Below are 11,996 nucleotides of genomic sequence, written 5' to 3' on the forward strand. Positions count from 1 at the left end.
CATGAAATCTTTAAAAGGCACTAATGTCTTTGATGGACACTGATTGCTGTCAACTGTTTGCTCAAAGGCAACTTTCTGGGACGGAGAAGGTAAGTTTGGTAAGTGCGCAAAATCGGGCTTTCGGGAAACAGTTTTGAGAAGCCGGCTTGCTGACCCCACCGCGACCGCTTGGGGCGGGCCTCCGTCCTGGCCCCGCCCTCCCTCCCTGCTGCTGGCGGCTGATTGGCGCCTGCTCCTGCAGATCAACGTCAGTGCCGAGAGCAACTGGCTTCACGTCAGCTCAGATGCTTCCCGCCTGGCCGTCATCTGGAAGTACGGGGGCGTCTACATGGACACCGATGTCATCTCCGTCAGGCCCATCCCCGAGGAGAACTTTCTGGCTGCACAGGCATCCCAGTACGCTAGTAACGGGGTGTTCGGATTCCTCCCCCACCACACGTTCTTGTGGGAGTGCATGGAAAACTTTGTTGAACACTATAATTCACACATTTGGGGTCACCAGGGACCTGATCTGATGACAAGGATGTTGAGACTGTGGTGCAAACTCGAAGACTTCCGGGAGGTGAGTGACCTCAGGTGTTTGAACGTGTCCTTCCTACACCCCCAATGATTTTACCCCATTTCCTACCCGGAGTGGAGGCGCTACTATGAAGTCTGGGACACAGACCCGAGCTTCGACGACTCCTACGCCCTGCACCTGTGGAACTACATGAACCAGGAAGGGAGGGCCGTGGTTAGAGGCAGCAACACGCTGGCGGAGAATCTCTACCACAAGCACTGCCCCAGGACCTACCGGGATCTGATTCAATGCCCGCCGGGGTTGCGGACTGAGGGGCTGGGCCCAGGGGACAGATAGAGCCAACGCTGGCTTCTGGCTGCTACGTCCTGGAACTAAGCACTGCGGGCAGTGCCCCGCTGGCCCTTGTCGCCACTTTTCCTAGAGGTGTAGGGGCTCACCCACACATCTATGATGATCAGCTTCCTCTTCTGAAACAGAGAAGTCCCCAGACCCTCGGTCAGGTTCTGTGTCAGGGACCAGCCCTGGTGCCGCCAAATCCTGCGTGTGCTGTGGCAGAGGTGGCACACCAGAGGGTGACAGCGTTCCGGGGCCAAGTGACCTAGTCCTAGTCCTCCTGGTCTCCTCAGGACCTGGCACACAGCACTCCATGACTGGAGCTCAGGGCATGGCAGGTCTGCATCAGCTGAGGCTGGACGCGTCAGCCTTTGGCCTTACCCACTAGATACACTGGGGTGCATGTCAAGTCCACTTTCTCACAACGGCCGTGCAAAAGAAGGGCACCCTGTTCACACAAGGGATATTGAGGGCGGTGGAAATGGCAACTACCGACAGGTGCCCTCCAGGCTGCTTTCTGTAGGCGTCAGGAACACACTGGGAAGAGAGCTGTGAAGCAAAAGCTCCCCTCAGACTCCACACTGGACTGAACTTGGAGGACTCTCACTGGCTGCCAGACCCGGGGTGGAGCCTTAGCTAAAACAGCTTTAGCTGAGCTGCTTCTCATAAGGACACTGCTCTGTAGAGTCGACCTTTTCCCTGCCATACAGAGAGGTTAAGTCTTTCTCAGGGTGACACAGCTCAGGAATGTGGGATGTAAGTGAATCTCTGACTCCAAGGCCCAGGCTCTTCCCTCTTCCCCCTGTGCTGTCCGGCAGAAGGGATCCCTGGAGAGAAAAGCAGCCCTGATGGAGAGGAGGAACAAGATTCCCCTCAGAGCAGATGCTCACAGACACTCCTACTCGGTTCTCGTCTCTCAACCACTTAAAACAAATTTTGAAAAATTGTGATAAAATATACATACGGTAACGTTTGCCATCTTAACCATTTTTAAGTGTGTACTTCTGTGGCATCAAGTACATTCACATGGTTGTGCAACCAACACCATCGACCCCTCCAGAACTCCTTCATCTTCCCAAAGTGAAATCTGTAGCCATTTAATACTGACTCCCCATTCCCTACCTGCCCCCCTCTCAGCCCTGGGAACCGCTAGTGTTGTTTCTGAAATATCTCTATAAATTTGACTATTTTAGGTAGATGGATAAGTGAAAGTGTGTCATACTTGTCCTTTGGTGCCTGGCTTATTTCACTTAGCGTAGTATTTTCAAGGTTCATGTAGCAGGTGTCAGAATTCCATTCCTTTTTAAAGCTAAATAATTTTCTTCTGTATGCATGTATGTGCCACAGTTTTTTGCTCCATTCATATGTCCATGGACACTTGGGTTGCTTTCACCTTTTGGCTTTTGTGAATTATGCTGCTATAAACTTGTATGTGCAAACACTTGAGTTTCTGCTCTCAGTTCTTTAGAATATACACCCAGAAATGGACCTACCTACTGGAACATATGACAATTCCATGTTGAAGTTTTTGAGGAATCGCTGTTCTTTTTCATAGCAGCTGTGCCATTTTTACTCCCACCAGCCATACATGGGCTTCCAATTATTTACATCCCCAGCAAACGCATGTTCCCACAGGACTTTGCTTTGGCTGCCCCGAGATACAGAGCTTGGCAGATGGAATCTGTGGTGGAGAAAGCCTTAAAAAATCCCCAGAAACATGAGTCTATCAGTAAAGCCAGGCTGGCTATGGGATGAGATCAGGGACTGATCTCGGGAGACTATAAGAGTTCTTTGGTCCTGGGCTTCACAGCTACATGCACAGGGCAAGCCAGCAGGTTGGGGAGGCGGGTGGTTGCCATCTGACCAAGCCTGGGACTCAGCCCAAGGACTAGAGTGGGGCCAGATCAGAAACCAGGAAGATCCCTTTAGTGTAGGGCTGGTGGGCTGGGCTGCCTGCCCAAGAGTCTGCAGGTGCCCTGCTTCTGTGCCATTCACATGCATCCTGGTTTTCCTAAGGGATTAATCCTGGCATTCCCTCCTTCCCCCTCCTAACAGATAAAAATAGCTGATCTCAGAGGAATTGGGGGAGATGCTCCAATTCTTATAGTTGGGTGGGGTACCAGTCTAGGGGCGAGATCCCTGGGAGACCCTGGGCCTCAAGCTACTGATGTGGAGACCTTCTGTCCTCCCTGGACCTTTGCAGCTTTGAGGTGGTTCTGTTGTGGTCCTTGAGGGCACTGGTCCCCGAGGCTAGGAGCAAACCCACCCGGAGCGGTCAGGTGGATTTTGGCCACAACCTCAGTCATCAGGAGGTGTCAGGAGGCTGTGGAGGTATTAAGGTTGGTTGAGTGAATCTGGAGGTGAGACCAGGCTGAGCTGGGGAGCAAGAACGGCAAGTAGGAAAACTCCTCCCACTCTCACAACTCTGGGAACATTTAGATGAACTAGACATCTTAGGAAAACTGCCAGGAATTGGGCTCAGGATGGGTGAGGGTGGGGAGCGTTTTCACAGTTCCACTGATTGATGCTGCCAGGTGGCAGGAGGCTAAACATCAACTCTTCCAGATGCCCCCACAGTGGGACTGACTTATATTTAAAAAATCAGCCAGACTTTCACTTAAAAACCAGCTCTTTGGTCACTTTTGTAGAAATTGGCAAGGTTCAGAACTATAAACTCTCCAGGAATTGTTTCCTAGTGGAATTGCTGCCTTGTTAGGTGGTGAGCACCCATCATTGGGAAAGTGGGAAGTGAGGGCTTCCTTCCTTGGCTGTGGGATTGTCCCAGGAAGAAACGATCTCTTGAACAAGGAAGTGAATTTTGAGATGCTAGCATAACTACCATTCTTTTGGGTCCCACTAATTTATGACATTGGTCTAGGACTGAGATGTTTCTTGGGGCCCCATCAAAACACATAGACATGGTTAACAAAGTTTCAGATTTCTAATAACAGTTATTTATGCCTGTGTTCTTATGAGTTTCTATTCTCAGCCCTGGGAGAAACAGTCAACTGCTAATTCTGTCAGTTGAACCTAGGTGTTCCATGCCTACCACTCCCCCCCTCCCCCTCTCCCAGGGAATGTGGTTTCCAGGTAACCAGAAACATTCCAATCTGACTTGTCTTCTGGACTCAAGCTGTGGAGTTGAGTCTGTGGAGATCCAGGGAGAATTTCAGGTCTTCAGCACTTAATATTTTGTGATTCACTGTAAACTTTCAGTCCTTACAGTCTGGTCAAGAGATCTCAGGTACTGTAATTTCCATTATGAGTAATAACTTACATAGCATTACTGTCATCGTTGGGAGGTAGTTTGGCATATTTCAAAAGCTTGCCAAGCTTGGAGTCAGACAGGACTTGATTTGAAGTTTGGCTTCATTACTTAGTAGCCGGGTGAAGGCCATTTTGCTTTTTGAGCCTCAGTTTTTTCATTTTTCAGTTGAGGCAAATCTCAGCTACACAGAAGGCTGTATGATGGCTAGAAATAGTACTTCCAGAGGCTGACACAGTGCCTGGCACATAGGTAATAAATGATGGCTGTCATCAGCATCATCTTAAGTCCCAAATCCCTCCAGTTCTGCTCACCCTTTGGTGTCAGAGCCTTAGGACTACTGAGAATGAGAGTCTTGGAATTTCAGTGGAAGAGAAAAGTGATACTTTGAGGATTTAGTAAAACCTCATGAACTAGGACCCCTAATTCGGAATCCTGTATAAATGGGAGTGGGGCTGCCACCATCAGTGTGCTCTGAGTGTGAACGTGAGGGATTTAGGGCTGCTCAAGAGGCAAGCTGGAGCCCTGCGGCCACACCTTGACAGTCAGGGTGGGCACTTGGGCTTCTCACTGGTGAACTCGAGCTCACCCATGGGGCTCTTGGACTTTCATTAGTGGCCAGTGGAATTAAATTAAGGACACACATGGTCAAAAATCAACCATTTTACTAGGTGTACATAGCCTTTGACTCTGAAGAGCCCAATTTAAGGACTCCTAACTCCATTCTTATTCTTTATCCTAATTTTTTTTGGTCCATACCCTCATTTCCCCAAGACCCCAGGAATATAGAATTTTAAGGCAGATAGTCCAAGATTTTGATAACTTTGCCTTACATTCATAGTGATCTTGGCTGCAGGTCCTATGCCAGGGGCTGGAATACAACAGATGTGTATAGGCTAAGGTCTCAGCCGTCCTAGAGGTCATAGCTGGAGGAGTTGGAGGTGGGGTGGGGATGAGACAGGAATGTCAGGTGTGGGCCCTGTTTGTTCTTTCACAGCACCCTGTCCTAGCTCCTACCCTGACACCACTCACTCTGTTGGGTAATTTCTAGGTATTTTTCAGTCTTCCTGGAGAACAAACTCTGGAGTCAGGCACCATCACTCACTACTGGTTGACTGTGAGAAGGTCATTCGCCTTCTTTACCTCTCAGTTTCTTCATCAGTGTATTGGGTTGTGAGATAAACGAGATAAACTTGTAATGCTGTGTGTGTGTGTGTGTGTGTGTGTGTGTGTGTGTGTGTGGCTCTGAGACCAGGATTCAAGAAATGGAGGATGCTGAGCAGGCGTTGCAAGCGGGCTTTATTGGGGTGGGGCAGAGAAAGAATGAGTCTCCCAAGGTAAGCAAAGACTCAGGGGTGGGGAGCCAACCACGGGAGGTTGGGGAGTTGACCAAGGGAGCTGAATTTGCATTCTGATGGGGCAGAGAAGTTTTTTTAAGCATAAAACTGCACTGGGGGAAGTCAGGGTGAGGCTGGGGTGGTGGTTTCTGACAGGCCCGTCCAGGCTGCTGTATTTGCAACCAGTTCTCAGCGATACCCGCCCTGGCTGCCACTGGCTCTTGGTGGGTTTCCGCTACATTTAGCTCATCTGGTCTGCATTGGGTGGGTGCAGTCAGACTGCATCCAATTGATGTGTCCGGGGACTCTCCAGCTGGGGGTCAGGCAGGTGACCTGGCAGGACCACGCGGTTCTAGAACTGCTAACAACTTCTGTTAACGGCAGGTCACCATCAGTCCCGAGCATCCATCATGGTATCTGGCGCCTAGTCAGGCTCAGGCATCAGGATGGGATAGATGAATAAACCATGAGCATCCATGTCAGCACAGGCCAGCCCCTGGCATGTGCGCTCTGTGCTCTGGAATTCCTGGGAGGGGCAGGAAACTCTGTGGGCCCGGGAGGGGGTTAATGATGGTGATCGGTATGAGCAAGGCCTTGAAGCTCGCATTCACTTTCAGCAGGAGCAGAAGGATGTGGTGGAGGGCCATCTAGACCAAGAGGCAGAGTGACATGGTGGCCAGGAGCGCAGACTCTGTGACCAGGCTGCCTGGGTTTGGATCCTGCCTTCTGCACCTGGGGCAAGCTGTTTTCTTCTGTATGGTTAGATAATAACCCCCCCTCGATGGGTGTTGTGAAATTGCATGGCATTCTGCACAAAGCCCTTAAAAACAGAGCCTATAAATAAATAGCTCAGAGGTAGGAAAATATGGACAATGGCACAAAACCCAGACAGAGAGAAAATGGCGGCAGGGTTCCAAGTGTGGTGACAAAGCCCAACTTGGAGGCGGAGACCGGCGTGCCTGGCGCGCATGCGCTAATGGGGCTCCCGCAGGAAAGGGGAGAAGAATGACCTACTCAGGAAGCAATGCTTTGGGCCATATGCCAATCCCACGAAAGCTATAGACAGAACCACTTCATTACAAACATATGTTTTGATGTGAATGGCAGTCACTCAAAGACCTGCTTAAAGAAAACGCTGGCGAGGTGGCATAGGTTGGAGCTCTTACTGGACACTGCAGGAAAGGCTGGGGGATGTGCCCCTCTTGATTGGAGGTGGCCGAGAGCATGAAGAAGCTGCCGAAATTAAAAACGAGCCTAGCCTAGTGTGAGTGGAAGGCACTGGAAGTCCAAGGAGATCCTGATGGCGAGCATGCCGGGAGAGCAGTGTGAAGGGCCGGGAAGCACAGCATGTGTAGCAAGTCTGGGTTATGATTTGCATGGCAGAAACTGAAGGAAGTTTATAGTGTGGCTGGTGGTAGACATTATTAAGGATAAAGATGGAAACAGTCATGAATAGGCACTGTGACTTTTGAACAGTTCATCGAAGCTGCGCAAGCTGCATGTCTGTTTAATGACCATTTGATAGCCAATGCACAGGAGTAGGAAAGAGTGCCTCACCAAGGGGAGATTTCTTTCCCTCCTGCACATTCACAACTACTTCCCAGGACTTCCTGTTATTGGCGTGGTGTTAAAACCAGGAGGACAGCCTGCTGATGCCCATAACGGAATAAAGTCATTGGCATAGGAAACACAGGACCCTTAAGAATGGGAATAGAAAGCATAGGATTTAGATGAATAAAGTGGGAGGCATAGAGGGACTCTTGGTATGGAACACATGGGTCACTTTGGATCTGGGATGAACATGGGCAGAGCAAACGAAATCCTAAGTAATGCACTGAAGAGAGGAGAGACCATTGAGTGCATGGGCCTGAGCATAAAGCACATGGGCCCTGGCCACCTGCCTGGAGCATGTGGGTGTCAACAACCTGGAGTGTAGGGGACTGGAACACATGGGAGCCAACAGCCTGGAGTGCATGGGTCCCAACATGGGCCGACCCTGAATGCTGGCACTGACTGCATGGGCCTGGCTATGGGTGGTGGTGGTAGTGCCAGCTTTGATGGTGCCATTGAGATGGTGTATGGCAACTTTGGAGAAAGCTTCACAGGTTCGTTGGTGGAGCTGTAAGTCATATTCCTGGGGTGGCCAGGAATGAACATTTGTGAGAAAGCTATTTAATATGCATGGAAGATACTAAAGGACATACTGAATGAATGTGGCCATGTTGTGAATGCTGAAATCAAGATGGAGAATGGGAAGTCGAAGGAGTGCCATGTGGTCAAGTTTAAGTCCACAGAGGTGGCTGAGCAAGCCTGTTGGATAATGAATGGGACGAAACTCAGTGACCAAGAGACTGATGGTCAAATCAATAGAAATGCTGAACCAGTTGCCTTTTTAAAAACATCAATATCAGACCTCAGAATTTGTATCTCTTCTTGGTAACCATTTTCATTTGTTGGCTGGATGTATAAAGATATTTTAAAAATTCAATTGGTTGTTGGGGTAATTTGAGTTACCTTTTCAATGACTGGGGGTTCCATTTGTTTACGTTGAGATTGCAGGGTAAGCAGTTTTCTTTGTAGTTGTGGCATATTTTTGACGTTGAATATGACTTTGATAATAAATACCCATTCCTGAAAGAGAAAAAGTGTAGAGAGAAAGCAATATGGTCAGTTAGAGGTCCATCTAGAAAGGTAATCTGGAAATAGTTCAGAGAGGTCTCTGAATGTCTCCTGAAGGAATTTGGAATTGTCCTATGAGGAACACACAAAAATCCATTCCCATGTGGCTGACACTCAGTGGCAAATGCCCATTTTAAATGCTCTGTCCCCCTGTTTTGCCACAATCTCTAGCACTCCCTTTCCTAAGACTCTCTACTGCAATGGTTCTGAATTAGTAAATCTGGAGATTTGTATTTCTCACCAGGTCCCAGCTGAATCTGGTGTTGCTGGTCCAGGGACCACACTTGGAAAACTGCTGCCTGACTGTATCTTAGACATGAAGATGGAGAATCAGTTGCCATTTATCATCAAGTTTGTACTGTGGTTTCTCTCATACCTGACAAGTTTTCTGCATTTAATGCTATCTTCCAGGGCCTGGTAGAATTTGGATTTGCAGTTTTTGGTATAATCAGTATCGGTTTGTTTTAATGGTCCCAGGGGACAGGTTGGTCAGCAAGAAAGAGATTGGAGTATCTGAGTACTTACAGCTGGCCTGTGGTAGCTGAAGCTGTGGGTAGGTGTAAGCTTATCCCCAGACAGTGCAGGGAGAGTTGGGTTTGGGTGAATAGCAGAGTATCCTAGGGACATTAGAACACTCTGCCTTGAGGAGAGGTGAAAAGATAGTAACTGTTTAAGAAAGAGGCTGGAAGGAGCATTCAATGAAGTGGGAGGAGAGCTGAGAGACTTAATGATGGAGCATTCTTGGCCTTTTTATTAGAGAGAGAACTGGGAACAAATATTGGAGGATAAAACAAATAGTTGAACAGTGAATTTTTAGGTAACTTTCCCAGTCAGAAAGCAGGAGTTTTGTTACCCTGGGCCTGGAGTAATCTGCTGTTGCTCCAAGGCACAGCTTGTTGTGACCGTTGTTTCTGAGATTCTGGTGACATGGTTATAACTTGGAGCTGAACATGGTATCATCTCACCTGCTTGCTGTTCTTTTTTGTTTTCTTTCCTTTTTTTTATTGCCTTCTTTTCAAATAATATGACATGTTAAGTAGAAATGTGCTGGTCTTCTCATGGTTATGGTAGAGTGCTTGTGGCTAAAGGGTTTTGCTTTTCAAATTTGCATTGGGGAAGAGCATCTGAGAAGGAAAACATGGAGCCAAAATGAAAAGGTGGGTGAGTGGCATCTTGTGGGCCATCTTCCAGACCAGGCTTAGGGTTTGGAGTCAGTACTGGGACAACAAGGAGGCACACTGCTCCTGGATGAGGGGCAGGTGTGTGGTTAATACACCTCAATAGCCTGGCACCGAGACTGGCCCAGGAAGGCATGCTGCAATGCAAGGGGAGTGAGTGCATGAATGAATGACATTGAGGGATGGGGAATGATGATTTGATCAAAGCCACTTTTTAGGACAAAAGGTTACAAGAATCATTTGGTTATTTCAAAGTCTACAAGCTTTGGAGACAGATATACCTCCAAATTACCTCAATTCTGGTTTTGCTACCTGGAGCAAACCACTTAAACTCTCCAGAAATCAATTTCCTTGTCTGTAAAGTGAAAATAATAATAGCTGTTTGTAGGTTTGTATTTAGAGTTGGTATCTGGCACAGAGGCTGGCACTCCTTGTTCTGCAGCTGGTATTAGTACCGAGTGCATTCCCTTTGCCTGTTCTCAGCTCCCATAGCACCTGGAAGTAGGTAAGGCAGGCCTATCATCCTCTTTCCCAAATGCATACAGAGGCATATGGAGGTCAGGACCTTTCCTGGAAGCCTCCCCTTCTTTTCAAATTCACTACTACATTTCTTTAAGGCCTTTCTCCTTTATGGTGTCAGTACCTTTTTCTTCTCTTTCTGTTGCACTTAGCAGACTGAATCATAGGATCTAGAAAGAATTTAAGTATAATCATATGTACTTCTTCTTTCCCAGATCTGAGTTCTTCATGGAAAGAAATTATATCTTTTCCTTAAAAATTTTGAAAGTAATAAATGATTGATTCCCAGAACTTTAAATAGTATGGAGAGATAGAAAGTAGAAAATAAGGTCCCCTAATTTCCATTCACAGCCCAGAGGTAATGATTTGTTCATTTTTCTAGAAATAGTCTGTGCTTATGAAATAATACATAGTACAACCATAAACTCATATATTTTTAATGATACATGAATGTCAAATATGAATCATATATATATATATATTGATCTGGGTAATGTCTATCTATGTATCTCCTTATCTATTTACCCATCTCTAATCTATCCATGATCCATCTCTTACATTATTTATCTTCATTTCACATTCCCAGTTACTCTTTCCACATAGACAGCCACTATTGTGATATCTATATCTAAATTTATTCAATATTTTTCTACACACACACCACACACACAACACACACACACAACATGCACCTTCTGTCATTCTCTACCAATACATGTAAAGCTGCTTTATTCTTCATCAAGAGATGCACAATATTTCATTGTATAGAGATAACGTTTGTGTCCTCTATCATACTTTGTTGCATTACAATTCCTATTGCTCTTGCCAAATTATTTTTCAAAGAGAGAGAGAACAATTTCTGTGTATACCAAGAAAGTGGAGATTAGAGTCTGAGTGTTTGACAAAAAACAGAGTTCCTTTCACTAAAGCATTAAGTTTGAGGGAAAAAAATCATCTCAGATTGAGCAGTATGGGTGTGGAGACATGGCCCTACCTCCTTCCACACCCCAGCAGTGGTGGACATCATTTTATTTACACCCTTCTAGAGAGAACATAGTCATATGATCACATCTTACAGCCATGGAAACTGGGAAATGTAGCCTAGCCCTGCCCACTATGAGCTTATAATTAGAGGAGAAGGGGCAGGGAGTGTAGCAGACATTAGGTTATTCTGCCACCCACAGCAAGTTGTAGGACTTTATCTTGAGGTTAGTGTAGGGTTGCAAAGGATCAACTTACACAATTGACAGTTTTCCCCAGCAAAGTCCTCTGGCATTGACTTGGATATGAGGAATTCAGTGAGGAACTACTATGTGCCGGCACTGTGCTGGATGATTCACTTGCCTCATTCCTAACCTGCAAAATGAGCCCCGTAGGTCCCAATATATCTAGAAGGATTAAAGCTGTGAACTGACTTGCCCAAGGCTGAGGAACAGACTCCACAGCTGAGTGACTATACAACCCACACACCTCAGCTGTTGTTCAGATCCCTTGCCTCACCTCACTTAGGCTCTCAATGGCCAGGTGTCAAGTACATGCAGCCCAAAACCTTGCCTAACTTGGGTTCTCTTCTCATTTTCAGGCCCTACCTCATCTCCTCTGCTGGCTGTGGTAGCCTTGGTGGCATCCTTGGGGTAGGTGGTCAGCCCAAGGCTTCCTTGACCATGCAGTTTCCTGCTACCACTAGTCAGGTCTTCTGTCACCCCACCTTTGGGGTCTACACAGTCCCTCCCTTCACGTTTCAGCCTCGCAATAAGAGCATGGACTGGAGGCGCATGAGTTTCCTGGATGTGGACCGCATAATACAGGAGATGGATGTGGTCACCCTGCAGGAGAACCTCACTGACATCACCTTCTGCACCTTTGAACAGGACGTGTGCGGCCACTGTGGGCAGTTTTTGGACCAGGCACTGCTCAATGTGTTGCGCCTGGCACAGCTCAGCATTGAGTACCTGATGCACTGCCAGGACTGCCTGACTACCAGAGTTTCCCAGCTGGAGGCACACCTGCAAGTCAGCCTGAGCCAGCAGGAACATGCTCAGCAGGAGCTGGGCTGCCAGAGGCTGAAAAGCTTAAGGGCGTGCAGGAGGAAAGCCACCGGCGTCACAAGAAGATCATTGCCTTGCAGCAGCTGCTCCAGAGTGGCCGGAGCTACTACATGGTGA

At 47.5% G+C, this 11,996-nt stretch overlaps 1 pseudogene; it reads left to right on the top strand.

Annotated features, from left to right (window-relative positions):
• The first annotated feature begins 1,255 nt into the window (after window positions 1–1,255).
• LOC136387104 (heterogeneous nuclear ribonucleoprotein M-like) lies at window positions 1,256–11,996 on the top strand (annotated as a pseudogene).

This window comes from Saccopteryx leptura, unplaced genomic scaffold (assembly GCF_036850995.1).
Source record: "Saccopteryx leptura isolate mSacLep1 unplaced genomic scaffold, mSacLep1_pri_phased_curated manual_scaffold_79, whole genome shotgun sequence".
Lineage (NCBI taxonomy): Eukaryota > Metazoa > Chordata > Mammalia > Chiroptera > Emballonuridae > Saccopteryx > Saccopteryx leptura.